Genomic DNA, 19,958 nt, shown 5'->3' on the forward strand with positions numbered 1-19,958 from the left:
TCGGTAATAAAGGCGGTAGAAAGCACCAAGCTGTAAAATCAAGAACAAATCTAAGTCATGCTGAGTCGAACGCCAAAGAATAAAAGTATCTCAAAACAATCCAAATTATGAAGTTGGTTTTTAAAAATCGTTCTGGAGTTGTTTTTGTTTAGGCACAGAGGGCTGAATATTTCCATCTCTCATCCGCAGCTGGGATGAACCGATGAAAGGGTGAACGATGGAGGCACCCATGGCAACAGCCACTTACTGCTTACCTGCTTTCACATCTCCAAATATCTCTATTTGATTTATGGTCTGTAAAATAGTACGTTATGTCAGATGCTGAGGCAGAAACTCTTGCGCGTCTCAACTTGATGGCGGCGCGGGCACCCGCAGCGGCTCCTCTTGTTGTCTTGTTGTCTGATTAAGAGGGAAGAAATTTCTGTATGTTACACATCGAGCACATTTGACAATAAACTTGGAATTGAATAGAATCTAATAGAATTTAGCTATCAAAAAAGAGGAACCACACTACCAGCATGTCATTATGGGTTTCTTATTCTTCTCTCATGTAGTTAACTTCAGGGTCATGTTCAGAGAGATTGGTCCAGTTTGTGGTGATCACATATTTAATTGGTCGCGTATTCATGACCCGAAAGTTGGGTAATGAGAATGAATAAAGGTATGTTAGCTTGTTAGCTGCCATAACCAGACATGGCTAAAGCGCAATTGTAATTGGCTTATGTGCTATGTTTGTCATAGAAGTGATAAGTTATTGGTTTAACCCTGGAGAACCCACGGGGTCAAATTTGGCCTCTATAAATTCTGATACTCAAATGCTGACCTTAAATCCCAAAGGGTCAGATTTGGTCCGAATCCTAAATTAGGATTAAAGCATTGAATATTTGAAAAAACATACATTTTGGTGTTCAGTGAACATATAGCAGTCATTTAATCTATAATTCATCATTTTACAAAGAAGAAAAAGGTTCTTGGGTTCTCCAGGGTTAAGTTTCTTATTTTTGATATGAACCCAAAGTTCAATTCCCGTATTTTCTCCATTATAAGGCACTTCTCCGGAGTATAAGGTGCACCTTCAATGAATGGCCTATCTTTAAACGGTTTTCATATACAGGGCGCACCGCATTATAAGGCGCATAGAAGAAGCCCCAATAGCGGCTGCAGTTGTGTTATGCATCCACTAGGTGGGGCTATGCTAAAAGGAATACAATTGAATTGAATGATTGAATTGAATTGAATACTGCTGCAGCTGAAACAAAGCGCCTGACAGAACATTTACATTACTACGTCCAAGAAATCAGAAAATTGATCATATATAAGTAAGGTGCATCGGATTATAAGGCGTACTGTTGGCTTTTGAGAAAATGGAATGCTTTCGATGCACCTTATAGTGCGGAAAATATGGTATTATGAAGCTTACTTTCAGTTTTTACGTTGGGATTCAATTTGAACTTCAATGGAAAAGAACAAATAATACAGATTAACTGCCCTTCAGGTGCAACTTGAATGCTTGTACACCATTAAAAAAAATCGGCAAAGAGAATGAGTCTCACTTCTTATGCTGGAGCCTTTCATTTCTCAACAATACAGACTCAGTCAAATAATAATGAAAAATATAGATTTTTAAAAATTGCATTCAGTGGAACTTCACTTTAGTTTTTTTGGAGTTAAAAAATTGCTTCAACACATTTCATTCAACTAACAAATTTGAAAAGGCTGTTTCCATGTTCAATGCACAACAGCAATAAAAAAGTAGGTCATTGTATTTTTTTGAATAAACGATATGAGAAGTAGCGGGGAAAAAAAGCCAATAAATAAAATGTAATCACAGCCCGCCAAGCTGACATAGTGTGAAACTGATATTGATATTATGCTTTGCGGATTTGATTTAATCCTTAGCGAGTTGTGCCACATAGCCACCAAAGCCTCATTCTCAAGCAGCAGGCTGCTCCCGGTGGTAAAGTCTGGAAATTGGAGACAAGTCAGTTTTGATCACAGGCATCCTTGGTTTGACTTTTACTGGAATATCTCAAGATGCAAGAAATCACATTGGAGCTTTGGAGGATCAAACATGGTAAATGTTTTTGGGGTTTTTTGTTTTTTTAACTGCACGGGTTCACCAAGCAGTCAGTTGCCATGCCCAAGCGTGGCATGAAAAAAAACCTCCATATTGTGCACTGTACCAATTTGGTAACCGCGATGCGGAATCATTCAGCGGCAAGCGTGTGATTGGTGTTAAATAGCATGAAAAGCAGGGGGAAGGACTGCACCAGACCTGGAGGTTCCTGTCTCCGGGAAGGAATAGAGCTGTGCAGCTCTCATTGGTAGCGCCTCAAAAGATCCTGGGGGGTCGCGGGGAGTGCAGAGTGGGGGTTTGGTTGGTGGGGGATGGGGGGAAATAAATGGGGTTAGAATATAGCATGGGAAAAGGGTGGGGATGATAAGCATGGGTTTTTGAGCCTCCTTATTGCTAATACATTGTAAACTTTTTGTTTTCAATCAATCATTTCAATCTTTTACGACTTCACAAATGCAAATTAGGTTAAACGGCCTTTCTCTCGATTCGATCTGAAAAATTATCCTCAAAAAACAAGATTCCAGAAAATATTGAAAAATCATGTCCGCTACACCACCGGTGTCAAACTCAAGGCCTGCGGGCCAGATTCGGCCCGTCATATCATTTTATGTGGCCCGCTAAAGCAAATCGTGGGTTTGAAGTTCCATGATGCTTGCTAAAATCTGTACTGAAATGTGAAATTGTCATGTGTAATAAATAATGTTGAGAATTGGCAATCATTTTACGACCCTGTTTACACACACTTGAAATATAATTGAACAAACAACAAATAGTTGACTGATTTCAAAACTAGTAAATCTTTTTTTTGTTTTGTTTTGTTTTTTTTTTTGGTAGAAGTAATAATACCATGTGAAGACCAAATGTTAATTTGGTTTCTGTTGTCACGGCCCTCCGAGCGGAAGATGTAACTCCAAATGGCCCGCGACAAAAATGAGTTTGACACCCCTTCACATGACCGTACATTGACCATACTTTTACTCAGAATCAGAATCAGAATCATCTTTATTGGCCAAGTATGTAGAACACACAAGGAATTTGTCTCCGGTATAACACGCTGCACTAGTATCATCGTAAACAAGAAATTCATTCATTCAAAACTCGGCTTATATTTCATGCAGTCATTGAGTGCAAACCCTTATTTGCAATGATGTTGAGAGAAACAGAAAGCAAACAACAGAGTCGATCTGATCAAAACGTGTCACATTGAAAAGATCAATCAAAATATGGTCCGGGCGTTTCTACTCACACCTTTACATTTCTCAAATTGCAGCGTGAAATCACATCAGTGCACTAATTCGTGTTTTGCCTCCAGCACTGTAAATATTCTCATCATTCTGCATTCTCATGATGCGTTCTCCCATTTTTTTTTTTGGTACACAGCTTGTGAGAGGATGCCACATGCATGTATTCCTGGTGTGAACACAGTTAATACATCTGGCCTTAGGCCGTACGGTGAATGCCGGTTGTAGCCGCAGTGACTGTTTCCATCCTAGCAACACCCAGCGAGAATTCAATGACAGTATTGTTTTGTTGGTGCTGCCATAGCCAGACTTGCTGAATTAAGTGTCGTCTATAATTTTGCTTGAAACGCTCTTGAAATTGGCAGACAAAGGGTTATTCTTGAGTTCATTATACTGCTGCCGTCATGGGTTACATCAGTGACGATTAATGAGCCTGTCCCAGACAAAGGCATGCAAGTCCACGCCATGACATGAGCTGTGGTGAGACCTTCGCACTACTTGATTTTGTGCCTTCTTTCCAGTTCTGTGACTTACAGTCGTCATCTTTATTTTCCTTACCCATTTGACGCCTCATCACTAGTTGTCCCAAACTGAAGTGATTTTTTTTTATATTACGTATTTTCTTAAAATTTTCCCAAAAGCCAACAGTGCACCCTATCATCTGATGCGCCTGACGTATGGCGTTACAGTCTCTTGATATTCCCCATTGAGTTGTTTCCCTATTTGTGTTCCTATGCCATCTAGTGGTGATTATTGGCAGGAACCAATTGTAACCTCAAAGGGTTCTGCCCGACAGTAATTGACATGTGCTTTGATTTTTTTTTAATTTTTTTTTTTACTTTTTATTTGGTCTCCCAAACTACACAACATACATTGGACAATACATACAGTACAGGACAATATATACTCTACACACGTTGGACAATATATTGGAGTCATAGGCACCCCCCACACTGCCTTCATGTCCTCCTGCTTGTCTGTCTGCCTTCCTCTAATTCAGTGGTTCTTAACCTTTTTAGAGGTACCAAACCCAACCAGATAACTCATTCAGTGCCAGACAATTCTGGACCAAGTCTGAAAAGACGTTTAAAAACGTCGTTGGGAGTGAATGAGTTAATAGCACATTCACAGAGTGAAAAATAGATACACATGTATATTTTTTTAAAATCAAGATGTAAAAAAAAAACCGCATTTATTTTAAACAGAAAAGGTCAGTACAATTTCAAGAATAAGTATACTTTTTTTTAAATTTAATTGTACGACATACTAATACGACAGTCACATGTTGACGACTAAGCGAACTAAATTTGCCACAGCATTTATTGGAGAAGCAATGTCATGTGATCATCTACAGCCAATGATGGCCAAGCGGGCGTGTAATAACTAATTGACATGTTGATTAGCGTGTGTCTTATCCTCCAGAGGCTCCGTAGAACCCCTGAGACTGAGTCACCGAACCCCTGAAATTCGATTGAACCCAGGTTAAGGAACAGTGCTCTAATTGAAAAGCAAGCTGATAGCCTGGCGGTATGAATGATTTTTTATATGGGTTTACTTTGCAGAGAAGAGTCCTGTACCTCCTTCCGAACTAATTTTAGGAGTTTGGATTGGGAGTGTAGCAAATGTGGATTGTCTAAAATGTTGTTGGCCTGTTGAATTACGGATTGCACATATATGTCCTCGGGGGCAAGGGATGGGGGCTGCCTGATTACCTTCCCTGTATATAATAACCAACTGGTTATTCCAAAGCGCAGGTCTGACTCATTGGTTGCTCTAGAAAAGATCAACAGAATGCTTCTGACAACTCCAAATATTCCCAGACTGATGGATCTTCAGACAGACATTTGATACTTGTGTCTGCCAGTTAAGCTTGCTATCCATTTAAATCCCCAAGTAAGAGGAGACCTGCCTGATGTTCGTACCAACACACATTCAAACGGACAGCTACTTTGTGAGCTCTGCACAGCCATTATGAAACAAAAGTAATACCAAAAGCATAGTTACTACTGACTCAACGAAGGAAGAAGGAGACAAGCAAGATTTCTCAGGATATTTCGGCCCTTGTTGATGTGAGTCCACAAGGTTTTTGTGCCTTTTTCTTGATTAAATTATCTTCATAACTTTTGTCTTTCATTTTTTTTTTGTTTCGTATAACATTTTTAATAATGTCTCATGTCCGTGTTTGGGATCAGTTCTGCATGGCTTTGCTCCATACCAGGGGTCAGCAACCCAAAATATTGAAAGAGCCATATAGGACAAAAATAAATCAAACAATCAATATGTCTTGAGCCGCAAAAAAATAAAAGCCTTCTATAAAACTTACAATGAAGGAAACACATGCTGTATCTATGTAAGACACTGGACTGTCTCACAATTGTTTGTTATTCATTCCTTTGTTGTGTGTACACAAATGCCCCCATAGAGTTTATTTGGTATTTCCTCGCTTGATTTTTTGTTTTGGTGCATTATTTTCGCTTTTCTTAGTGTCAGTGAAGTAATCATGAATTTCCGTTTTTCAGAGGCTGTCTTTGAACGCCTCTCGAGTTGAACGAGAAGAGAGAAGGAACGGAGTCGGACGCAGACGCATTTGTGTTTGTCGAAATTGTTGAAAGCATAAATAAAGTGTATGTTTTAAAAAACCAACACCGCCGCTCTCCTTTTTTCGGATCTGCAACATGTATCGATATCTACTTGAGCTGTATTAGCCTAATATCAAAATCATTTTCCATCTTCAAACATTTTTATAAAGCCACTAGATGTCGCTAAAGAGCCGCATGCGGATCTGGAGCCGCTGTTGCTGACCCCCGCTCTATACAAATAAAACTGTATTGTATTGTATTGTATTGTATTGTATTGTATTGTATTGTATTCTATTGTATTCTATTGTATTGTATTGTATTTCCTTTAGCGTAGCTCCGTCGAGTGCAGTGGTGGCCAACCCGCGGCTCGTGTGCCGCACGCGGCTCTTTGGCTGGTTCAATGCGGCTGGTCCCAAGTCGACCGCGAGCGTTGGGAGGAGGAAATGGATGAAACGGTTTTAAAATAGGCCATTTGTTGAAGGTGTGCCTTATTTCTTAATATGTCATGGGAGTTCCTTTAATTGCTGCTTTTCCAAATTGTCCGTTTTTGTAACTGTTCAGAGCCTCGTTATGTTGTTGCAAGACATCAGGCGGATCTGTGAACTGCATTGCTCCGATTGGGCAGCCATTTTCCATTCAAACAAAAGCAGACAGCAAAACACTCAAAGCGCTGTTATTTCTGAGACAGGCATGAATTTGTGTGTCAGAACTATTGCATGTCTTTACCGTTACTACAATTGCATTAAGACAAGAGGACAAGAATGTAACGGATATCACGAAGAGCGAGGATCGTTTATGCACGTGTATCTTGAGGGTGTCCGGTTTCGTGACCGCAGTATGAACAAGTTATGAACAAAATTGGTGCAAAAGGGCGGCGTTAGCGCAGTCCAACCCTGGAAACTATCTCGAGGACCACCGACCAAATTCCAGAACACAAAAGACTCCCCAGTGAATTTTTGTGTTGATCTTTATTTTTTGTTCCTTTTTATGTTCCTGCTGACAATTTTAGCACACAAAGTTTAGTTCAGAGTCGAACATGACGTACTCTTTTGTTTTTGTTACCTTATTTGCATAATGCATGCAGTTAACTCACCAGACAATTTACGACACGTCAATCATAACATCTGGCGCACGCAATCTTCAATGTGGTGAAGGAAAAGGGAAAACTGTCGAGGTGAGGAAGTCTTTGCCACCGCAGCGCTTTTTTGACTCTGTGTGCGCAGTGGAGACAGCACTCAGACGAGGTTCTGAGAACTGCTGATTAACCCTGACGCTCAGTCTGACACAATCACTGCCCTACTCCGCTACTCAATGGAAATGACAGTAATTTTGAGCATGAGAACCAATCGCAAATTAATCATAATGGTTGCTGATTTGGTCTGAACACAGCTCATCGCAGCTTCTTGGAATGAAATTATGCGACCAATCAAGGGGGAGAAGGTCAAACTGAACAGAGGGTTCTTGTCGATGTGCGCTAGAAAAAGGCTAACAAGTTCTGAAATGAAAATCTTATTTTGTCCAATTTAATCAAATCTTTGCAACACACACTTTCAAAAAAAACAACAACACAGCCAAAGTGCTGTACATAAATTAAACAAAAAAAAAAAAGATTTTTAACATCATTCTGAAATGTATTGGGAGACAATAGACTCTATTGAATAGAGGGACGCTAGTAGGCTAAATATGAAATATTCTCTTGCCGAGCCTACCACTGGTTCAAAATTCCCTTCAACTCCATTGCCCAGCGGTGAAAAACTCTCACAGCACATCCAAGTGCCTGTAACGGGATCCTTAACCTTCATCAAATCACGCCGGCGGTCACGAACTTTCATGAGGGCTCCTTGTTGGCAGCTGAAGAGCAGCTATTGCCTGTAAGAGTCGTCATCACTTCCGGGAGAACATTTTTTTTAGTTGACCATCCATATTGTCACTAATCAAGTGTAATCACTCATGCGGCCAATTTCTCACTCAAAATCTTGATTGTGCTTGATAAAGATTGCACTGCTGTTTTGCGTCGTACTGAGGACAAAACACACACACACATAAGAGAGGATGGAATGCACGTTCTTATAAAGGTACGGGTGCGAGTTGTTGAAATAACCATTTTTGGGGGGAAATCAGCGATGAAAGACAAAGATCATTATTACATCATCAATTCCATGGTTTTACATCCACATCAAAACAACAGCAAACATGTCAAACCAATAATTGTACTAGATTATTCCCATGAATGTTGTCCTTCTGTATATTTGGGGACGGTTATAGTCTGTGTCTCATTACCATTTTTTTTCCCAAGGCTTGAGAAAAAAAAAACCCCTTTGAGGGGCAATTCTGCTAATTACGTACTTAATTTTTGCGTGGTTGGAACTTTTTGTGTTTAAGATAAGATAAGATATCCTTTATTGGTCAAATATATACATATACATATAAGTCAAGTCGAATCCGTTTTTTGGTCAAACATGCTCTCTGTGCAACATACAGCACAGATGAAATTACTTTCTTCTCTCAACCACAGTGCAAACATGTTGTGCATTGAAACTAGAGGTAAGATCTTATGCCCAAACCCAAGCCTGACCCGAAATTCGGGTCGGGTCTAAAATGTCAATCATTGCTTCGAGTCTGGTAAGGCCAGGCTTCTCTCTCGCTTCTCTCTCTCTCTCTTGTTCTTCTTTGTCTCTCTGCTTCTTTCTCTTAAAGTGCCGCGCTAGATTCTTAAGGATGTGCTGCTGCTGTGGTTTATGGCCCAATTTTCAACCCGTCAAAATGACGGACGGCCTTAAATTTCAACTCTTAAAAAAATCAGTCAATGATGGAAAATTCGGTTAATGTACCCTCTGCAGAAACAGAAACAATAAAGATGTAAATGTTTATACTTGTTTAACTTAGATTTCGTTACAAAAGACAGGCTTTGTTATCAGAAATCACCCTCCTCCTTCCGAGTCCTCGCAAATAAAATATGAAATTTGGGGTTTGGTTCAGGCTCGGGCCTGCAAATCAAGTTAATTGGTCGGGCTCGGGTCGGCAACAATGGACAGGGGAGCTGGGAAAAAAAGACAGGATTAGGTCAGGAAAGTTTTGAAAAGAGGGCGATAACCTCAAAATATGGGCTGGGTGCTCTCTCAAGTGAGTGCCAATCTGTGACTTCATCTGAGAACCTGAAATTTTCAACAAATTTAGAAACAGCCGTCAAAAATAGACCCTCCTTAGTTTTGGCAGTTGTCTGTGTGGCTCAATGTATTACATGCCTGACTTTAGCTTCTGATATCTAGTCCTGCACTGGAACAATATTATGCATGAAGTTTTCGATGCAATTTTTCTACCCACTATCGAAAATGGAAACATTTGATGGAACCCAAAGTCACCTTTTACACCCTACTTAGAAAGTCTGACTGTTTTAAAAGCATAGGTCACACGTTCTTATCTTTGAATATTTCCTCAATTTTATAAGCACTGTTAAATATCAGATGCGGTTTGGAATCCAAACTGTCCTTTTTTTGGTTCATTTTTTGAATAAATAAATCAATGTTGAATTGTAACTGGTGTCTTCAGTTTTTGGAATCCCTCTTAAAATTTTTACAGTAGCATAACGTTGAGGTACTCTCACCATTTTACGTGTAATAGTTTTTTTTTTTCGTTAATCGTCCGATTAATCCATAACCAGGATTTTTTTTTCTGTCAAAAATCGGCATCGGCCTCAAAGTCCATCTAACAAGTGAGCCTTACTTTTAAGTTTATGTCAGGTTAGTCCAAATTGACACTCAAGAATAACCAAAAGGAGGAGACAGGAGACTCGATTCTGGTACCAGGAGGGAACGAGGAGAGCGTTCGGTTTCAGTTCTCCACACGGAACCCTAACGATCTCCCCCTTCACCCCCTCATTTATTGGGAAAAGCTACTACATAGGTGTGTCCAACCTAAAGGGTGGGGGCTGTTGAACACACTCTGAACTTGTTTGACTATGTGTGTGTATGTGAGTGCAAGTTACGTACATGTGTGCAAATAGACATAAACATCCCGTTGCAGCTGGTGTTGATGGCTCCATTCACGGTTCAGCCTTGCTCGCTGTTTAGTCTTAACAGTTATCTCTTCCCAGCCACGTCCTCGGAAAGGTGGTTGCGACCCTAACTTCTCACACAGTACAGCAAGCAAAAGTGAGCACATAATGAAGAGCATATAATGATTATAGATGTGAGTAAATAATAAAGGATAAATCTTTATTGAAAGCATAAGCGTTCTTCATTGCAGGCAGAGCAAACTAATGATTGGAAGCATAAGCGTTCTTCTTTGCAAGCAAAATCAAACTATACTGACAGGCGGAAGCATTCTTCATTGCGAGCATAAAATGACGACACGAGAATCAACCAAATAATACGTGAATGTATGATTACTAAAAATAATAAATCCAACATTCCCCCCTGTTCATCCTACATTTGCTCGTATCATCACACAGAACCTTCCCGAAGGACTTTATTCAGTGGAGTCATGCCGCACACGCAAACATAGTTACACCTAGGGGCAGGGAGCAAAACGACTAAAAACCATCTATGACCCCCTGATGCCGAAGCGAAATCACGTCATCATCCGAAGAGGCATAATCAACCTCAGAATCACTGCCATCAAACAACAACAGAGGATACATCTCGTTCACTTTAGACGTCGTGGGCGCCACAGCCGCAGTAATAAGCCGGACAAGCAGCACTCTGATACAGGGAATGCAACAGCATCCACACAACGTCAAGACAGCTGCAAAAAGAGCAAAAGAGATTAGTACATAACACACCAAATCCTTGTACTCTCCAAAGGCTTTATGCCACCACTCCGCCCAGAAGGACGTATTCACGCCGGAATGGGCCCTTATCTTGCGATTCAGGGTGCGGAGGCCTTCAATGGCCCTGGTGAGGGCGCCATCGGGCGCGGTGTTGTTAGGTATGAACGTACAACACTGGTCACCAAACATCGCACATACTCCATTGGTCTCTGCCAAGAGCATATCAACCGCGATGCGGTTCTGAAACGCCATCAGGGAGGTGGCCGCCAATTGCTCTTTTATAGCCAAGACGGCTTCTTCAGTAAAATTTCCGAGCCTCTGGACGTTGTAGTGGAGGTAGTTGATCCTGTCAACATTCTTATTAGGGGTAACCCAAATGAAAATGGATTCCCAACCGGCAGCAATCTGGTTAACCAACTTATACTCATCTGGCACGCCACGAGGAACTCCAATTGCGTCTATGTAGGTGGGATCGCCATCCCTCCAGGAGGCGGCACGCCGGAACCGGAGAAGGTTGCTTCCCGTCATCGACGATAACGCCGCCCCCTGTATATCCTCCGCTGTTGATGGAAACACAGTTACTGGCAAAAGCAGTGATACCAACGCACAGACACCGCTAGCACCCTTCAAAGTATCGTAAAGCTTAATTTCCCCACACCACCACCACACATCGCCTCTAGGAACAAGGGGTACCGCAACATCAAAGACGGCCCGACACCACTCGGAGCTCAGAAACCCCACCGACCGCCTACCCCCAGCCACCCTGACGCAAGTAAAATTCGCGCGCGCCACCTTCGCCGAAAAAATTGGTGTAACCGATACAGCCTTAGTCAGAGGGTACGTAATGTGCCTTTGACGACAAGAATAGATTGGAGTTCTTTTTGTCATTATTTCTAGAAAACAATGATCGGGCAGCAATGTAGGAATTATCCGTAACAGCGGCCTCGGCCCCATACAGGTAACACAGCTATAATTCACCAGGGAGGAAGCATGCTCCATTAACAATAACCAGTTATTCCCGGTTTGAGAAACTCCGGTCATCGACAAAATTTTATCATCCGTTGTCACGTCGCTTTCCAATTTTACCGTAACGCCATGCGACCGAGAGAAACCGTCCAGAGCCTGAATGGGCTTCGCCAGGCTACGGGAAATACACAACTGAATCACGAAGTAGGGGCATCTCCCCCCATAGGGGCTCAGATAAAACACCAGACACGGTTCCGAGTCGCAAGAAAAATCTTGGAAAGTACGTATGGTCACTTGCATGCCCACTTTAACGTGGGCCATATGAATTAACGGCCTCAATTTCCTAGCACAGCCGTCTGTGGTCCACTTACGCCAATTTGTCCCCGTTTCAGCAACTAAATTCGACCAAGCCCTAGATTTGTACGTCAAATACCATGTGTAACCTCGAGCATAACTACGGGCACTATACGAATGTGCTTTGGGCCCGGAACTAAATATCGTCCCATCTTGTGTCAACTTAATCTGCTCCCAAGGAATAGTCATCACAACAGTTGTGTTATGTGGGAGGCAAAGCTTTACTCCTCGTTCAATCTTGTTAGGTGTATTGTCCGACGCACATAGTTTAAAATCATGACCTGGGTGTATTGCTGTCTCTGTGTCTATCTTTATCATCCTGACAGAATATGAACGCTTAGCCCGATCAATAACACAATCCCCCCCCTGCACAGAGACAGCAAGCACCAAAACAAAAAGAAAGCCGACCGCATAACAGGAACGGGGGAAACGCAATAACCAAAACACGGACATGTCGACAGGAACAGTCCCTAATCGAGGGAGAGGTGTCTTATAAAATCTTCCGCCGGCCGTTTGATGTTTTCAGTAACTAAAATACTGCTCCCACCGCGTCACCGGTCTTGCTCACCTCCCCCGATGGATGTTCCTATCGAGATGACCTTCTTACAATGCGAAAGATGTATCCAAGTTCCCCTTTCCGCGATCCGCACGGCAGTCGGAGTAGACAGCAACACCTGGTGAGGGCCCAACCACTTCGGAGAGTCCCAATGCTTCCGTTTGATGCTCCGAACCAGCACCCAGTCACCAGGAACAACATCACTCAAATCAATTCTACATTTCGTAGTTTGTTCCGCCAGTTCCTGACAATCATGTCGTTCACCATCATCAGGAAGTGGCAACAGTGTGGCTGGATTCAAAGTTGTGCACTTCTCCAAGGTGAGATGCGGCTGAGACAGCAATATCGCTAGACAAGACAAATGTCTCGCAGGGGACAAAAAGGTCATGTTTGTCTGCAGAAGCAGAGCGGCAACTGCATGGGGTACTCTCAGTATTAAGGTGTGAAATAGCACAATTTGGGAACTGCATTTTACTGCCATAGACGCCGCAACTACAGCCCTGACACAGTGGGGAAGTGCACAAGCCACACTGTCTAGCCTACTTGAGAAGTAAGCGATTGGTCTTAGCTTATCTCCATGTTGTTGTGACAAAACAGACGTCATGTATTCATCTCGACAGTCAACCATCTGAACGAAAGGCTTTGAGTAGTCGGGCAATGCCAAAGCAAGATTCGACGTCAGCATTTGTTTAATTTCACAGAAAGCTTCTTCTGCCTCTGTTGTCCAATGTAGCAATGATGTCATCTTCAGGTCCTTTTCATACATCAATTTAGACAGAGGGGCGACTATCTCCGCATAGTTTGGAATCCATCCCCTGCAATAATTAGTCAATCCCAAAAAGGACATCATTTGTCTTTTCGTCCGTGGTTTCGGTGCTTGCAAAACAGTTTTCTTCCTACTCTCCAAAATAGTTAGACCCGATTTACTGAGGCTATGTCCCAAGTATTTTACTTGTTCCCTGCACAACTGTAGCTTGTTTTTACTGACCTTGTGACCCTCCTGAGCTAAATGATTGAACAACGCTAGAGTGTCTGTTTTACAAGCATCTAGATTAGGTGATGCTATTAGGACATCATCCACATAGACTAAAATTTGGCTCCCTCCTGGAGGAACGAATTTCGACATGCTGGCGGTCATCATCTGGGAATAAATTGTCGGGCTTTCACAATACCCCTGAGGTAATCGCGTAAAAGTATATTTTTTACCTTCAAATGTGAATGCAAACCAAAATTGACTATCTGTATCAACTGGTACGGAAAAGAATGCATTACTAATATCTACCACAGTAAACACCATCGCATCAGGATCTAAACTATTCAAAAGTGTGTGTGGGTCTGGCACACAAGGTGCTCTTTGAACTACAGCTGAATTCACCGCCTGCAAATCAAGAATCAATCGCCACCCCACGGAGGGAGGAGCTTTCTTAACAGGAAAAATGGGTGTATTACACGGTGAATCATTACACTCCGTTATAACTCCTGCCTTAATCAAATCACTAATCACTGGTCTGATTCCGTCACGTGCATCCGATTTTAAAGGGTATTGCCTCACACAAGGCCTATATTCGCTTTTTGGTCTTATCTGAACAGGGAGCGCTCCTTTTATCAAACCAACATCCGAAGGGCTTGTAGACCATAAACTATCTGGTACGTTTTGCAAAAAGTCTCCTTCATCTGTGGTTAAGAGCAAATGAGGATGATCATTCTTAAATCAATAAAGGTGTGTACCTTCTCTGACCTGGACAGTCCAAAATAGTGGTTTCCTGTACACTTCAGCTCTTGCACTATACTCCAAACCTCTCCCGTCTGGCACCCAATCAGACATCAGTTGTCCTTCCTGGACAAAGGGTCCCAAGGTGGACCACTCCACCTCATGCGCTTTGTACAAAGAAATATGGGGGACAAACTTTTCTTTATAGAGTGATTGTAATTTTTCTGAGAGCCGTACTCCTGCAGCCACAGTAGAAACACCATCAAAATACAAATAGTCAATTGTTATCTTAGCAGGAGTAGCTCGATTTAGCGCTCTTTCGTAGTCTGAGTTGTGACCCTCTGTGCTCTTACGCCACAACACAACATGCAAGCAGTCACTCTCCATTTTCTCCTCCAGCTTGTTAACGTGTAGTAGCCCCTCAGACAGGAGCGCATCGCAGGTTAGCGAAGGTAACTTATCCGGCAAGTCCAATGTGTAATACAAAAGGACGGAGGGTCTGCCTTTTATCACATTGATGTTAGCCATTTTTATTTCATGTCGCCTCTTTATTTCTATGACACCTGTCGGTGATGGGACTAACGACAACCCTAGCAAAAGTAAACCATCTCTCCCCAGTAAATTGATGGGACACTGGGGCATCAATAACACCGACATTCTACAAGTCTCCCCCTGCGGATCTCTGATCCACACTGGGTCAGTCTCTAAAGCCACGGTGAGCATGCCGCTAGCTGCTCTAACAAACCTCTGCTTAAAGATGGTGGCACCAGGAAAAGGGTCCCTACAAGCTGTCTGACTGGCTCCGGAATCACACAAAAATGTTAGCGCTTTACCATTTACCATCAATGTTACTTCAGGTCTAACAGAAGTCTGAGCCAAAATCTCCTGCAGATTGAGCGCCACCTCTAACTCCTCATCTGCGTCATGAGTTATCTTTTGCTGAGACCCAGTCATGTCTAGTCATGCACTCGCAAATTTATTTTTGGGACAGTCACGGCAAAAGTGTCCTGTCTCTCCACAACACCAACAAACTTTCTCCCTCCTCATCTTTGGCATGCCTCTGCTACGATGGCGGCTCTTGTTGTCATTGTCAGCCTCACGGCCACGCCCATTAAACATCAGTTCTTTTCTCACAAGGAAGCTGTCGGGTCTCTTAGATTTTTCTTGCAAAATTCTTTCAGCGTGCAATGCCTGGTTTATATACTGCTCAAGACTACCAGTTGGTTTGTCGACCCAGTGTTTGTCAATCCATTGTCGAATGGAACTATTAGAGTGGGCATGGAGAACGTTTTTCAACTGTTCTTGAAAAACACTGCCCGGAGTGTGGTCTTCAAGAATACCACTGTTGGCCTTAAAGCACTCAGTCATTCTGGTGCGGTACTCTTCAAAAGATTCACCTTCTTTTTGTTTCGCCCTACTGATGGCAGTATAATTTGCTCTCTGTTTATATTTATCCTTCGTACGTTCTGCCAGATCTCGCACCCTATTTATCAATTCACTGCTATCATGAGGAAGTATCATGCCCCCCTGCTTGGGGTCCCAACCTCCCCGTACACTATGCCAATCACCCCGCATCGCCGCCATCCAAACTTGTTGCACCTCAACTCCATTTAGATGATATGATTTTCGCAGATCCTCCATTTCCTGGACAAATTGTACCACGTCAACCTTATGCGATGTAATGCCGTCTACGGCTTTTTTTACATCTTCTTGTGTCCATGTTCTATAAACAAGAATGACAGGCGACTCATCTTTTATGTCTGGATTTGCAACTTCAATCATGGGAAAAGCGTCTCGTACATCGCTCCCGGATGAGTCAACCTTAGTCGCAGCAGGGGAAAAAACACTACCCCAATTTTTTGAAAATTCCACTCCCAAATCTCCTTTTCCCCTGGTGGCCATCGGTTGGCCCCCTCTGTAAGAGGGTGGAGGGGATGGTGGAAAAGGAGGAGATGTCGGAAGAGTCGGATATAACGGTGGTGTAACAACAGTATTTGTGGATGCCATCTCCAACGCATTTTCTCTTTCTACTTTCAACTCCAATGCATTCTCTCTTTCTACTTTCCGTTTTCCCCCTGTCAGTATACCTACCGGACCCGATTCGTCATCTTCTTTCCTGTGAAACATAACGTCTCCCACACTTCTTTCACTTGCACAATCCCCTCTTTTCACTTTCTCTAAACCCCTCTTTACTTTCACTTTCCGCCTCTTTTCAGCCAAAGACACCCAGAAATCAATGTCTCCAAACCCATCCTTATCCATTTTCGTTTTGTCATTCTTGCACATCGATCTAATATCATCCTGCAGGCGCATCAACGTTTGTGTATTCAGCTGCCCAGCGAAATTGTATTTCTCTATCCACGTATCTAAATGTTTTATCTTCGAAGGACATTGGCTCTCTACGAATCTCCAGTCCTTACATGTTAACCGCGTTTTGGGATTACCTCTCTCCACTGTCTTACTATAATGAACCCCCATTGCGAATTAGGAGGTGGAACTTTGAGAATTTGGATAATTTGGAATTTATTTTTCAGAGTCAGCGATTTACCTAGGGTAACTAGGCTGACTGTTCCCTTGAACAGGGTGGCAATTTCTCCGACTGAGGTAATTTCCAACCTTCTACCACCAAGGTGGCGGGAAATTCTTGCCTCTGCTTCCTCAGACAGTTGCCACAACAAATGTCCTGTTCAGATGAGGTAGCGAACCTCCACTCACACAGTTACACAGTCACACATTTATGCGCATTTAATTTGGTTTTATACTATTACCTTGACCAGAGGTAACGCACTATATAGAAATTATTATTATAAATGTCCCCACTGTGGGACGAATAAAGAATATCTTATCTTATTTATACCCGGGGTTTGACACACATTATTTACACACGGAGTTTAAGCACGTGCAGGACACCGTCGCCCTCACCAGTTTAGAGACGTGCACGGTCTGTATGCCTGATAGGGACTAGTATGGCTCAGGGCTTTGCGGCGCGCAAACACTCAATCACCGTTGAAAGAGTTCCTTCTCAACAAACCCCTCTCAGGCTCACACAGGGTCTCGAACCAAGCGTTCGAACCAAACTACAACACCTGCCCTGAGAGTGTTTCAATTGAAAACAGGTTTAAAGACCCCGACCTCCGTCTTTACAAACCCGGCGCGCAAACACTCCTCGAGTGTCGATGCGGAGTTTAAGTACGTACAGGACACCGCCGCCCTACTTACCAAGAGTAGTCCTCTCTCCTCTGGGATTCGCTTCAACCCTCAGCCCCCAGACGAGGAGTCGAAATCCAGTCCCAGAAAAGGGTGTCTTTGCCGTGGCCACGGTCTTCCTGGTCCTCGACTCAGCCTCTGGAGGCGTCAGGTCTGTTGCGATCCCGGACGAGCCCCCAAAAATGTCAGGTTAGTCCAAATTGACACTCAAGAATAACCAAAAGGAGGAGACAGGAGACTCGATTCTGGTACCAGGAGGGAACGAGGAGAGCGTTCGGTTTCAGTTCTCCACACGGAACCCTAACGATCTCCCCCTTCACCCCCTCATTTATTGGGAAAAGCTACTACATAGGTGTGTCCAACCTAAAGGGTGGGGGCTGTTGAACACACTCTGAACTTGTTTGACTATGTGTGTGTATGTGAGTGCAAGTTACGTACATGTGTGCAAATAGACATAAACATCCCGTTGCAGCTGGTGTTGATGGCTCCATTCACGGTTCAGCCTTGCTCGCTGTTTAGTCTTAACAGTTATCTCTTCCCAGCCACGTCCTCGGAAAGGTGGTTGCGACCCTAACTTCTCACACAGTACAGCAAGCAAAAGTGAGCACATAATGAAGAGCATATAATGATTATAGATGTGAGTAAATAATAAAGGATAAATCTTTATTGAAAGCATAAGCGTTCTTCATTGCAGGCAGAGCAAACTAATGATTGGAAGCATAAGCGTTCTTCTTTGCAAGCAAAATCAAACTATACTGACAGGCGGAAGCATTCTTCATTGCGAGCATAAAATGACGACACGAGAATCAACCAAATAATACGTGAATGTATGATTACTAAAAATAATAAATCCAACATTTTACAGGCCACTCCTCCCGGCAGAAGTACAGTGATCCCTCGCTATTTCGCGGTTTGTTTATCGCGGCTTCAGTGCATCGCGGATTTTTTCAAACATATTCATAAAAATAATTGTTTTTTTGTTTTTTTTTAATCTGTAGACGTTAATTGGTCGTTACTATTGAACGTGGTTTTCGTCCCCATTAACCACCATAAACTGTCACGTCGCGTGTCCGCCAGCAGGTGGCGGGTTTTCTCCTCCGCCATCGACACACCTGCCCGTAATTTCGGGCTGATTACCCCCCTTTATTTAGAGACTCCGGCAGTCATCTCACTGCCGGAGAATTCCTCGCCGAGCCATTATTCGCTCTCGTTCTCTATTTGCGCTATTGCTATTTGCCTCGTTGCATACTTGCCTTACGACCTATACTTGTTGCCCACTTATTTCGACTTTCGATATTTCGTATTTTTCTACTATTACCACCAGCGCGATTATCTCCTCGCGTTTGCTTTAGCCGCGAGCGTTTTCTGTTTGTTTCCTGATCCTTATTTGATCAGCGTTTTCTGTTAATTTCCTGATCCTTATTTGATCAGCGTTTTCTGTTACCGTTTTTCCCTGTCGGGCTCTTTCTGTTGTTTTTTCGTTCTGTCATTAAAGACACCTTATTTTGTGACAATACTCTCTCTTGTCTGCTTTACCTGGGATCCAACTTATTTAATTCATTGTTCTGCTCGGAGCGATTTTTTCCCCTCGAGCAGAACGTGACAGAATTCTCCGGCCCCCATGGATCCCGCGGATGTAGAGAGAATATTGTCCGCTCTTACCCGAAAAGAGCAGCAAATGAGTCAGCAGGGCCAAGCCATTTCGGAACTCCGAGGCACGGTCTCCATGCTGGCTCATCGGTTCGATGAACTCGAACCTCGTTTGGTGCGGGTGGAGGAACGGAGACTCCCCCCCTCAGGGAGCTATCCAACCACTCCGGAGGCACCCCTCTCTCAGACCACTATGTCGAGGGAACCCTCGCTCCCACACCCCCCTCGTTACGGGGGTGAGCATGGGCAGTGTGGTCACTTCCTCCACCAATGCTCGCTCATTTTTTGCCAGCAGCCGTCTGCCTACGCTAATGATGCCGCCAAGGTGGCCTACGTTATGAGTTTGTTGACAGGTCCGGCGGCGTCATGGGCGATTGCGACCAGCGAGGCCAAGCCAAATCTCCGATCATCGTACCCGGAGTTTGTGACAGCATTCCGCCGGGTGTTTCACCATCCCGTGCGGGGTCGAGAGGCAGAGGGTCGGCTACTCGCCCTCCACCAGGGGAGACGATCGGTCGCCGATTACTCCATCGAGTTCCGGATCCTGGCGGCGCAAAGCGGCTACGAGGATCGAGCGTTGTGTGGGCTGTTTCGCCGAGGATTAAACTCCCAACTCAAGGACGAGCTGGCGACCCGTGATCACAGCACCGACCTGGAAGAACTGATCGATCTCGCCCTACTCATGGACAATCGCCTGAGGGAGCGAAGCCGGGAACGTGGGGGAGTAGTCCGGGAGACAGCACCAGCAGAGGAGCCTATGCAGCTGGGAAGCGAGAACATTGGTGGCGAGGAGAGAGATTCCCTTTCAACCATCACCAATCACCCGGGATCATCTGTTTCCTTCGAACA

At 43.5% G+C, this 19,958-nt stretch overlaps 1 protein-coding gene across 1 annotated transcript in view; it reads right to left on the reverse strand.

Annotated features, from left to right (window-relative positions):
- The window catches only part of LOC127604228 (uncharacterized), a 58,549-nt gene that overhangs the window by 5,764 nt on the left and 32,827 nt on the right, over positions 1-19,958 (reverse strand). The gene's annotated exons all lie outside the window — the stretch shown is intronic.

This window comes from Hippocampus zosterae, chromosome 7, assembly GCF_025434085.1.
Source record: "Hippocampus zosterae strain Florida chromosome 7, ASM2543408v3, whole genome shotgun sequence".
In the NCBI taxonomy this organism is placed as follows: domain Eukaryota; kingdom Metazoa; phylum Chordata; class Actinopteri; order Syngnathiformes; family Syngnathidae; genus Hippocampus; species Hippocampus zosterae.